The following is an 11,497-nucleotide window of genomic DNA, read 5'->3' as shown; positions in this document are numbered from 1 at the left end:
TATATATATATATATATATATATATATATATTTCTCAGAGAAATATATGTATATGTTTCTGAGAAAATATATATATCTTTCTGAAATATATATATGTATTTCTGAGAAATATACTCTGTATGTAATATATGTATATATTATATATTATATATAATAATATATGTATATGTATATATAATATATATATATATATATATATATGTAATTTTTTTTTTTTTACACCTACAGCACCTGGTCTTCTTAGATGGTCTCTCATCCAAGTACTAACCAGGCCCAACTCTGCTTAGCTTCCAAGATCAGATGGAATTGGGTGTGCTCTGGGCAGCATGGCCGTAGATGAAATATTTTTATAAATACAGCAGGCCCCTCTTATCTGCCGCGGGTATATTCCAAGACCCCCAGTGGATGCCTGAAACCACAATTAGTAACCGACCATATATATACAGTGTTTATTTCTATATATACATACATTTTCATTTTTAAAAAGAATTTTAGGGCTTCTCTTTGGCATATCTAAATTGCCAGTATCACTACTCTTGCACTTTGGAGCCATCATTAAGTAAAATAAAGGTTATTTGAACACAAGCACTGTGATACCACCACAGTTGGTCTGATAACCTAGATATCCACTAAGTGACTAATGGGCAGGTAGCATATACGGCATGAATATGCTAGACAAAGAGATGATTCACATCTCAGGCAGGGTAAAGTGAGATGGAGAGATTATTTCATCATGCTACTCAGAAAGGCATGCAATTTAAAATGTATGAATTGTTTATTTCTGGAATTTTCCACTTAATAATTTGGGCCATCGTTAACTGAAAACACAGAAAGTGAAACTGCAGATAAGGAGACTACTGTACTGTAATTATCTTATGAATAGCCATAAAAGGTTAAAAGCAATTACATATAAACATTTATATAACAATATCTTTAATCCTTTTTAGTCATTTCTTATATTTTTTTTAGTCTGTCAGTAGCCTCAGAAAAGAGCAGTAGCTCTATAAGGAGCTTCTCAGTACCAGGAAAATTATGAAATCAGATCTGCCACTGCAAGGGAGTTCTCCATTATGTGGGCCAAGCACCCACCAGTTCCTTTGGTACAAAAGAATGTACCAAAAAGGAACTATGGCTTTTTTCTGAACCCCCAGGGCTTAGCATAGTGCTGGTCACACAGCCACTCTAAATCCAAACACTTCCACATGTCCACAGCCTCTTTCTAATAAAAGCAGCCATGGGAGACGATTTCTGCATAGGTTGCCATTGCTGTGCTCCATGAGTCTCACTATCTTGGCCAAGGCCAACTGGTCCAGAAGTCAGTCCTAACCCAAGCCACCCACCAAAGGCCAGCAGAAGTCTATGGAGTAGCTCGACAGGAGAACCTCGCCAAGAGAAATGCTCCGTACTCGACAGTGAACAACTAAACCAATGAAATTCTCGGGGAGTTTCAGTACCTCCAAAAGATTCAGAAGTCAGGAGAGTACTATGGAGGCCAAGGCATACAGAGAAAAGTCAATACAAAGAGATCATGAGACAGCAGAAACCACGTCAGAGAAGAATATAGACAAAGAAGATGCTCAATAGCAGATAAAATCTCTATACAGACTGAGGAAGGTAAGCTTATTCAAGAATCTGACTGAGTCTGAGGGAACAAAATAAGAATGGTGGTTGGACCCTGTTATGTGTTGACTTTTGTCACTCAAGTTTACTCTCAGTACCTTGGAGTGACCTTATTTAGAGATAGAGTCTTTACAGAGGTAATTACATTAAAAATAGGTTATTAGAGTGGGTGTTAATCTAATATGACAGTTATCGTAATAAAAAGGGGAATTTTGGAGACTGATATGCACACAGGGAGAACACTATGTGAAGATAAAGGAAGAGATTGGGGTGATGCTTCTACAAGTCAAGGAATGCCAAAGACAGCTAGCAAACCACCAGAAGCTAGGCGACAGGCATGGAACAGATTTTCCCTCATGGTCCTCGTTGGAAGCAACTCTGCCAATACTTTGATCTCAGATTTCCAGCTCACAGAACTGTGAGACAATAGATTTCTACTGTTTAAGACATCCACTTTATGATACCTTTGTTAAAGCAACCCTAACAAACTAACACAAATACCTAGAATACTGTTGAATCAGAAATACCTGCTCTGTTCCTCAGGACCAACTATTTGGCTACTGAGCTGACTTTCTCCTCTCTTGCTCATGTATCCCCACAATAACCCCCATCGACTTTGATAACCTGAGCCTCTCTGTTCCCTGAAACCTGAATGAGCTTAGCTAACTTGGTGGGGGCTCAGCAATGTTTAGAAATGAGTAAATAAAGCAGTTAGAGGCAAAGAAGCTGCTGCTTTGGATCAAATCAGAAGATCAGGAAATTTGAAACAACATTCAAAAGAGCTTCAGAGGGTGCCATCCAGCCAGCAACCTCAACCACTTGGCAGAGCTGAAGAATAACAGGTGAAGCCAGGAAACCTACATCTTGACAAGCTTTCTGCTGGGAAGAATGATTCCGTCTCCCAGCCACTGGTTGTTCCCATCCAAGTCACTTTAATAGAACAGCTACTGAAGGAAATAATAGAGACCAATTTCTACTATTCGGAGTCTGCGGTACAACAAATACTCAAGAAGTTGGAATTATCTCTGAGGGAAGCTTTCGATTATCCCAAACAGTTGCGTTTAATGGTGACCCAGGGACCATACTATGTGGGTACTTTGTGTGTTCTTTTAGCCTCCACACTTCTCCTAGAGCTCATTCTTTTACAGCCTGTATTCACTGGATGCCTGGCGTGAGGAGAGAACTGGCACATGTCCTGATTCAGCCATCTGTGCCTTCTCTCCCCACCAAAGTGAAAATGCATTCAAAATAAATTATTTTGAAAGCACATTTTCTCCATTCAAGTTCTACTTCAAGACTTCACAATAAAGGGCACCTCCAGGATTTTCATTCTTGGCAGCAGTTGAATGGGGCTGCTGAACAATACGCTCAGTGCTTGCTCAGAAAGAAATGAAGACTTGGGGTGAAAACAGGTAAAAGTGCTTACTAGCTTCGGAGAGAGACGGAGCCCACTGCTGAAACTGCCTTCTAGGTGGTCAAAATGCGTTACTCATTAGTTACAGTGAATGAGGCCTTTCCAATCTACTCTTGGACAAGGCGGTAAGTGAACGTGTGACTTTAATTGCTTCTAATTCAATGTTTAAATTATACATGTTTATATTTAAGCCACTTTTTATTTACTTTACCTTTTTACACCATTACATCGAGTGGGCTTTCCAGAAGTAAATGAGAGAAACTAACAACTTTTGAGTACTTTCCTTCTGCTAGACAATATAATGGGCTCGCAGTTTATCTCATTTTATCTTCACAACATCCTTGTGAGATTGAGACTTTTATTTTCATTTAAAAGAGGAGTAAACAAGCTCAGAAAGGTTTGGTAACTCAGCTAGGGTGGTAAGTAGGCAGAAGGAGCAAAATTTAAACCTAGGCCAACCCATTATATTCTCCTAAAGATAGAAGGTGTTTTACAGTATCAGAGAGATTATGCAAATGCAGTAATTCAAATATCTCTTTAATTACTATTAATTTTTTATATTTCTTTTTTTAAAGTTTATATTGTATATATTTTACTTTTTATTTTTTTAATTTTATTGTTATTTTTTAATTATGTTTATTGGGGTAACATTGGTTAATACACTTATATAATTTTCAGGTGTACATTATCATTTGACATCTGTATATTCTTTTGTGTGATTACCACCTAAAGTCCAGTTTCCTTCAGCTACCATATATTTGATCCCCTTTACCCACTTCCCCCTTTCCCTATGCCCCTATATAATGGGCTCAATCCCTTTACCCTGTCTACTTCTCCCCACCTCCCTCACCCCATACCCTCTGGTAACCACTAGTCCATTGTCCATGTCCATGAGTCTCTCTTTGTTTGTCCTGTTCATTTGTTGCTTTTAGGTTTATATCCCACATATAAGTGATATCATGTGATTTTCTACTTTTTTCTGTCTGGCTTATTTCACTTAGCATGATTATCTCGAGGTCCATCCATGTTGTCACAAATGGAAGTATTTCATCTCTTCTTATGGCTGAGTAATATTCTATTGTATATATGTTCCACAGCTTCTTTAGCCAATCATCTATCGTAGCACACTTCAGTTGCTTCCATGGCCTGGCCACAGTGAATAATGCTGCTATGAACAATGGTGTGCAAATATCTTTTCAGATCTGAGTTTTTAAGTCTTTGGGGTAAATACCCAGTAGAGGGATTGCTGGATCATATGGTAGATCAATTCTAAGTTTTTTGAGAGATCTCCATACTGTTTTTCATAGTGGCTGTACCAATGTGCAGTCCCACCAGCAGGGTATGAGGGTCCCTTTTTCTCTGCATCCTCTCCAACATTTGTTATTAATTGTCCTGTTGATTAACAGGTGTGAGATAGTATCTCATTGTGGTTTTGATTTGCATTTCCCTACTAGCTAGCAATGTTGAGCATCTTTTCATATATTTGTTGGCCATTTGAATGTCCTCTGGGGAGAAGTATCTATTCAGGTCCTCTGCCCGTTTTTTGATTGGACCATTTGTTTTTTGTTGTTATTGAGTTGTATGAGTTCTTTGTATATTTTGGATATTAGGCCCTTATCAGAGGCGTTGCTTGCAAATATATTTTCTCATTTGGATGGTTGTCTCTTTACCTTGTTGATGATTTCTTTTGCTGAGCAGAAGCTTTTTAGTTTGATGTAGTCCCATTCATTTATTTTTGCTTTTACTTCCCTTGCCTTTGAGGTCAAATTCATAAAATCCTCTTTAAGTCCAAAGTCCTTGAGTTTAGTTCCTATGTTTTCTTCTATGCATTTAATTGATTCCAGTATAATATTCAAGTCCTTAATCCATTTTGAGTTAATTTTGGTGTGTGGTGATAGACAACAGTCTTTTCATTCTTTTGCAGATGGCCTTCCAAATTTTCCAGCACCATTTATTGAAGAGGCTTTCCTTTCTCCACTGTATGTTTTGGACTTTTTGTCAAAAATTATTTTCCCATATAAATATGAGTTTACTTCTGGACTCCCGATTCTGTTTGACTGGTCTGTTTTGCTGCCAATATCATGCCGTTTTGATTACTACCACTTTGTGGTATAATTTGAAGTCGGACAGAGTGATGCCTCCAGGCTTGTTCTTTTTTCTCAGAATGGCTTTGGCAATTCAAGGTCTTTTGTGCTTCCATACAATCTGAAGATTTTTTGTTCTATTTCTTTAAAAAATGCCGATGGGATTTCGATGGGGAGGATTGCATTAAATCTGTATAATGCTTTAGGTGATATGGTCATTTTAACTATGTTAATTCTTTCAATCCAAGAACATAGAATATCTTTCCATTTCTTTCTATCTTCTTTGATTTCTTCTAATAGGGTCTTGTAGTTTTCATTATATAGGTCCTTCACACGTTTCATTAAATTTATTTCTAGGTATTTTATTCTTTTTGTTGCAATTGCAAAAGGAATTATTTTTTTCACTTCTTTGTCTGACATTTCATTATTAGAGTATAGGAATCCTATGGATTTTTGAAGGTTGATTTTGTATCCAGAGACTTTACTATATTTTCTTATTGTTTCTAGTAGTGCTCTTGTGCAGTCTTTAGGGTTTTCTATATAGAGAATCATGTCATCCACAAATAGTGACAGTTTGACTTCTTCGTTTCCTATTTGGATGCCTTTTATATCTTTCTCTTGCCTGACTGCACTCACTAGGACCTTCAATGTTATACTGAATAACAGTGGCGATAGTGGATAGCCTTGCCTTGTTCCTGATCTTAGAGGGAAGATTTTTAGTTCTTCACCATTAAGTATAATGTTGGCTGAGGGCTTGTCATATCTGGCTTTTATTTGTTAAGGTATTTTCCTTCTATACCAATTTTGTGAAGTGTTTTGATCATAAATAAATGCTGTATCTTGTCAAAGGATTTTCTGTATCTATTGATATGATCATATGATTCTTATTTTTTAATGTGTTATGTGGCATATCACATTAATCAATTTGCATATGTTGAACCATCCCTGTGCCCCTGGGATGAAGCCCACTTGATCATGGTGTATAATCTTTTTAATATGTTGCTGTATTCAGTTCGCTAGTATCTTATTTAGGATTTTTGCATCTGTGTTCATAAGAGATATTGTTCTGTAGTTTTCTTTCCTTGTGTTATCCTTACCAGATTTTGGTATCAGAGTAATACTGACCTCATAGAATGAGTTGAGAAGTATTGCATCCGCTTCAATTTTTTAGAAGAGTTTGAGGAGAATAGGTATCAAAACTTCTTCGAATGTTTGGTAGAATTCACTGATGAAGCCATCTGGTCCTGGACTTTTACTTTTTGGTAGATTTTTGATGATTGTTTCAATTTCCATACTACTGATTAGTCTATTTAGATTTTCCAGTTCTTCTTGATTCAGTCCAGGAAGATTATATTTCTCTAAGTACTGGTCCATTTCTTCTAGGTTATTAAATTTGTTATTATATAATTTTCATAGTATTCTTGCATGACCCTTTGTATTTCTGTGATGTCAGTTATAATTTCCGCTCTTTCATCCCTGATTTTGTTTATTTGTGTCTTTTCTCTTTTTTCTTTAGTGAGTCTAGCCAGGGGTTAGTCAATTTTATTAACCTTCTCAAAGAAACAGTTCTCTTTTGTATTTATTTTTCCTATGTTTTGATTGTTTGTCTTCAATTTCATTTATTTCTGCTCTGATTTTGATTATTTCTTTCCTTCTACTGACTTTAGGCCTCATTTGTTCTTCCTTTTCTAGTTTTTTAAGATGAAGTGTTAGGTTGTTTATTTGGGCTTGTTCTTGTTTTTGAAGGTAGGCCTGTAATGATATGAACTTTACTCTTATGACCACTTTTGCCATGTCCCAAAAGTTTTTATATGTACTGTCATTATCATTTGTTTCTGTGTATCTCTTAATCTCTCTTTTTATTTTTTCCCTGACCCAGTTATTCTTCAGTAGCATGTTGTTTAATCGCTATGTATTTGTGGTTCTTCCTGATTTCTTTTTGCAGTTGATCTCTAGTTTCAAAGCATTATGATCAGAGAATATGGTTGGTATGATTTCAACCCTCTTATATTTGTTGAGGCTATCTCTGGGTCCCGGTATGTGGTCAATCCTTGAGAATGTTCCATGTGCACTAGAGAAGAATGTATAATCAGCTGTTTTGGGATGGAAGGCTCTGTAAATGTCAATTATGTCCATTTCGTCTAATGTGTCATTTAAGGATGTTATTTCCTTATTGGTTTTCTGTTTGGATGATCTGTCCATATCTGACAGTGGGGTATTTAGGTCCCCTACTACAATAGTGTTTTGGTCTGTTTCTCCTTTTAGTTCTGTTAGTAATTGCTTTACATATTTCGGGGCTTCCTGATTGGGAGCATAGATATTAATAAGTGTTATGTCTTCTTGGTGCATGATTTTCTTTATCATTAGGAAGTGTCCCTCAATATCTTTCTTTATTTTGAAGACTATTTCATCTGATATTAGCACAGCTACTTCCACTTTTCTCTGAATGCCGTTTGCTTGAAATATCATTTTCCACCCTTTCACTTTGAGTCTATATTTGTCTTTGGAGCTAGATGTGTCTCCTAGAGGCAGCATATGGTTGGGTTTTATTTTTTGATCCATTCTGCAACTCTGTGTCTTTTATTGGTGAGTTCAGTCCACTTACATTTAGGGTGATTATTGAAATATGAGGTCTTCTTATAACCATTTTATTTTTTGCTTTCTGGTAGCTCGGTGTTTCCATTGTTTCCTTGTCCTCGTGTTTTTGTTTTCTTTATTTTGGCTGGCTTTTGTGAGTTTTGTCTCTGGTTCTTCTTGTTTTATGTTATATACTTCAGTTCTGAAGCTTTGGTGTGTGGTTACCATTACGAATATGGAAAGGATAGTTACATAGTTATATATATGCAGTCATCCATTTTCTTCTGCGTGTGCCTTATCTTCATTCTCCTTTGAGAATTTGGATTTTTGAATCCTTCCCTTTTCAGTCATTGTTATCTCAATTTGTCCCTATATTGCTGAACGTTCATTACTATCTTGCTATAGCAATTCTCCTTATTTTTTAAGCTTACAATGCTCTATTCTTAGTAAAGATGGCACTCCTCTGCTTCTATGCCTGATAGTCACTTTACTCCAAATTATATATTTTTTGTTGTTGTCATTTTGTTTTAGGTGAGCTGACCCCTTTCAGTATTTCTTGCAGTGCAGGCCTTGTAGTGGACAATTCTCTCAATTTTTGTATGTCTAGAAAGGTCTTAATTTCTCCTTCTTTCATCTCTAAAGGAGAGCTTAGCTGGAGACATTATTCTAGGCTGGTAGTTCCTTTCACTTAATAGTTTAAATGTTTGATTTCATTCTTTTCTGGCTTGTAAGGTCTGTGCTGAGAATTCCGAGGATAATCTAATGGGTTTTCCTTTATAAGTTGCTGTTTTCTTCTCCCTGGCTGCCCTGAGAATTCTATCTTTGTTGTTGATTTTTGGTAACTTTAATACAATGTGTCTTGGTGAAGGCCATTTTGGGTTGAGATAATTGGGTATTCTGGTTGACTTCTTGAATTCCAAGCTCCAGCTCATTCCTTAGATTTGGGAAATTCTTGTCCACTATTTGTCTGAAAATGCTTTCTAGTCTCTGTTTTTTTCCCTCGACTTTGATAATGCCCATTATTCTTATGTTTCCTTTCCTGATGGTATCAGCTAGTTCTTGTATTTCTCTTTCATTATTTTTTATTCTTTGTTTCTCTGTTCTTCCTTCTGATTTATTTCTAGATTTCTGTCTTCGATATCACTGATCCTTTCCTCCATTTGGTCGACTCTATTTCCCAAGCTTGCTATTCATTTTTCAACTCTTGCAGTGTGTTTTTTATCTCTGGAAGATCTATTCTGTTCTTCTTGAGGGTTTCAATCTCTTTGCTCTGTTCATCTAGGTTTTTTCAATTCCTGAAATTGTTGATATGACTCATTTTGGAATTCACTGAGCATTTTCAGAAGTACCATCCTGAATTCTCTGTCATTTAAGTTACATATTTCTATGTCCGTAAGCTTATTTTCTGGAGATTTTTCTCTTTTTTTCTGAGACACCTTGTCACTTTGGTTGTTTGTGGTGTTTAATGGACTATTTCTGTGCCTAGGCATTGATGGAAGTGTATTCCGTTGTTTTTCCAGAAAGGAGATCTATTATATAAAGGTCCCTCTTTAACCTGCTGCAAAGACGGTGTTTTTCTTTTGGTTTCCAGTAGCTGGCATCTAAGCCTCTTGGATCCTTGCTTTATATAAAGCCTAAATAATGTCTTTTTAATTTTTTTGTAGAAATTTAATCACACTCGCTACTCTCAGTTTCAGTCCCTGTCAGTATCAGAGACAGTTTCGGTAGCATTTGCTCAGATTCCCCTGGGGCTCCACGGTAATCAGTCCTGGAGGGTTGGTTGGGGGCTGCTGCTCCCTTGGTTGGGGGTTGGGGGCTGCTGCTCAGCCTCGGTTTTGTAACCAGAGACAGTAAAAATCAACTATTGTTTCTCTGCGGTCTGTCCCGCTTCTCTGCTTTCTGTCCTGAAGACTGGGCCCTGCTGCTGGCTTCATAGCAGTCCTGGCATTTCCCAGAAAGGTTGTTCAGGGAAGTCGCCGCACCTTCACCCCTCCCCCTCCTCTTGCTGGGAGCTCCAGCAGCCGTGAGAGGCAGCTTCTTTATTTCTCCTGGTCCATCACCCAACACCCAGGGTTCTGAGCTGTGGTAGCTCTTATGCATAATCCCATGCTCAGATGTGCTGGTGTGAAGTTTGGGTGTTTTTTGTTCAGTTTTAGATGTTCCAGTTATTGTTGTTTCAAAGAAAGAGATCTGAGGACATCCGCCATGTTTCCCAGAATCTTCTACATTTCTGAAACAAATCAATTAGCACTACTATCAGATAGAGTGTAAGAATCAATCATTTCTAGAATTACTACGTAATATTGATTCCTAATTAACATAAATCCCATTTGGGAATTGTAGCCAATAGGAATTGGAATGGTTCTTTAGGGGATCTTCTGGCTCCACAGAAACCTCATTTTAAAGTCTAACCTAAAAGGACTCCTCTATAATTTCTAAATAATAGTTCCAAATTTCATATTGTTCAATTGAGAAGAAAATTAATTAGAAAAATAAAGTATAAATTTAGTGGTGCTTTTAAATGAATTAATAGCATTTTATTAAATGCAATAAAATCTGTATACATTTGAAAAATTAGTAGTACTTATGTGCTAAGACATGTTACTTATTACTTATTCCATCTACAGGCAATGATTGGTTCATAGGTAGGTTCAAGATGCCTTTGAAAAACTCCTCAGCCTTTCCAACGGAACCAGTAACAAAGACAAGAGTAAAATTTAAATCCTCTCATTTGCACCTCAGTGTTTTTTACCAACTTGAAAACAGCCCAGTCAGTCAATTATTCACCTTCAGTGCTTCTTCCTGCATTAATAGCAGAGAGAACAAATTCAGGTATGAATAAATATAAGTTTATTTTTTCAAAACTGAATGTAACATCCATTTTGAATCCTTATTCCATCAGAGATAAAAATGTGAACCTTAGTCAATTCTGAATAAACTCGATTAGTATTGCCTTCTTCTTTAAGGGCTACCCCTGGTGCAGGGTGGCAAGAGCAGGGGAGACTATACAATGTCAAGGCTTTTGAGATGTCTGGTTTATGACCCAATAACAGCAATTATTTCTGAGGGTAATTCATCCCTTTAGTCTCAGGATGTCATTATCGTTTCATCTCACATCCACTGAAGCAAACATCTGTAGTCCCTGGTCACACTGTCCATGTTGAATTCTAGTCCTATTTTCCTTTTCCCAACCTTGAAGAATCCTAGGGTCCACTGGTTTTCCCACAGCTCTCATGCCCCACTCAGGGTCAAGGCAAAAGTTTGGCCTCTCATGCCTTTTCTCTCACTATTGCTTGCTTCTGTCCTGGATTCTAAGACTGTATTTTGAAACTCAAGAACAAGAACGTACTCTTTTTGTTTTTCCTCTCATCATTCTTTCTGTGATCTCCCTTCCCTAAAGTATAAGGATGACATGCAACCGTGAAAATACACTGGTTAATACTTCAAGACATTGTCATGCTACATTTTGCTCTGCAGTGACTAAAGTAATTACAATTGGATTAGTATCACTATTAAAATTTCTTCTATGTAAGTCATCATCTTTTATGTTAATCATTCCCAATAATATAAGTGACATAACTTCTAGCCACAAAACAAAAATATATATGTTATGAAAGATCTTCAAGAGACAAGTATAAGCTTTGCAGTAAAAATGACAGCAAAATGGGCATTGCAGTTCCCCTCACTATAGAAGAGAACAAAACTCATATAGATGTAAACTGAGATCCCTATTCATAGTTAAGAAATGAAAAATGCATAGAATCATAAGTACTCTCCAACTTCCTTAAGTAGTGGCTTAAAT

The 11,497-nt window shown here is 36.8% G+C and overlaps 1 pseudogene; it reads right to left on the bottom strand.

The window, feature by feature from the left end:
* Positions 1 to 219: 219 nt before the first annotated feature.
* LOC120609901 (uncharacterized) lies at positions 220 to 338 on the bottom strand (annotated as a pseudogene).
* Positions 339 to 11,497: the final 11,159 nt, after the last annotated feature.

This window comes from Pteropus medius, unplaced genomic scaffold (assembly GCF_902729225.1).
Source record: "Pteropus medius unplaced genomic scaffold, Ma_sr-lr_union100, whole genome shotgun sequence".
In the NCBI taxonomy this organism is placed as follows: Eukaryota; Metazoa; Chordata; class Mammalia; order Chiroptera; family Pteropodidae; genus Pteropus; species Pteropus medius.
This window is presented reverse-complemented; position numbering and strand designations above follow the sequence as displayed.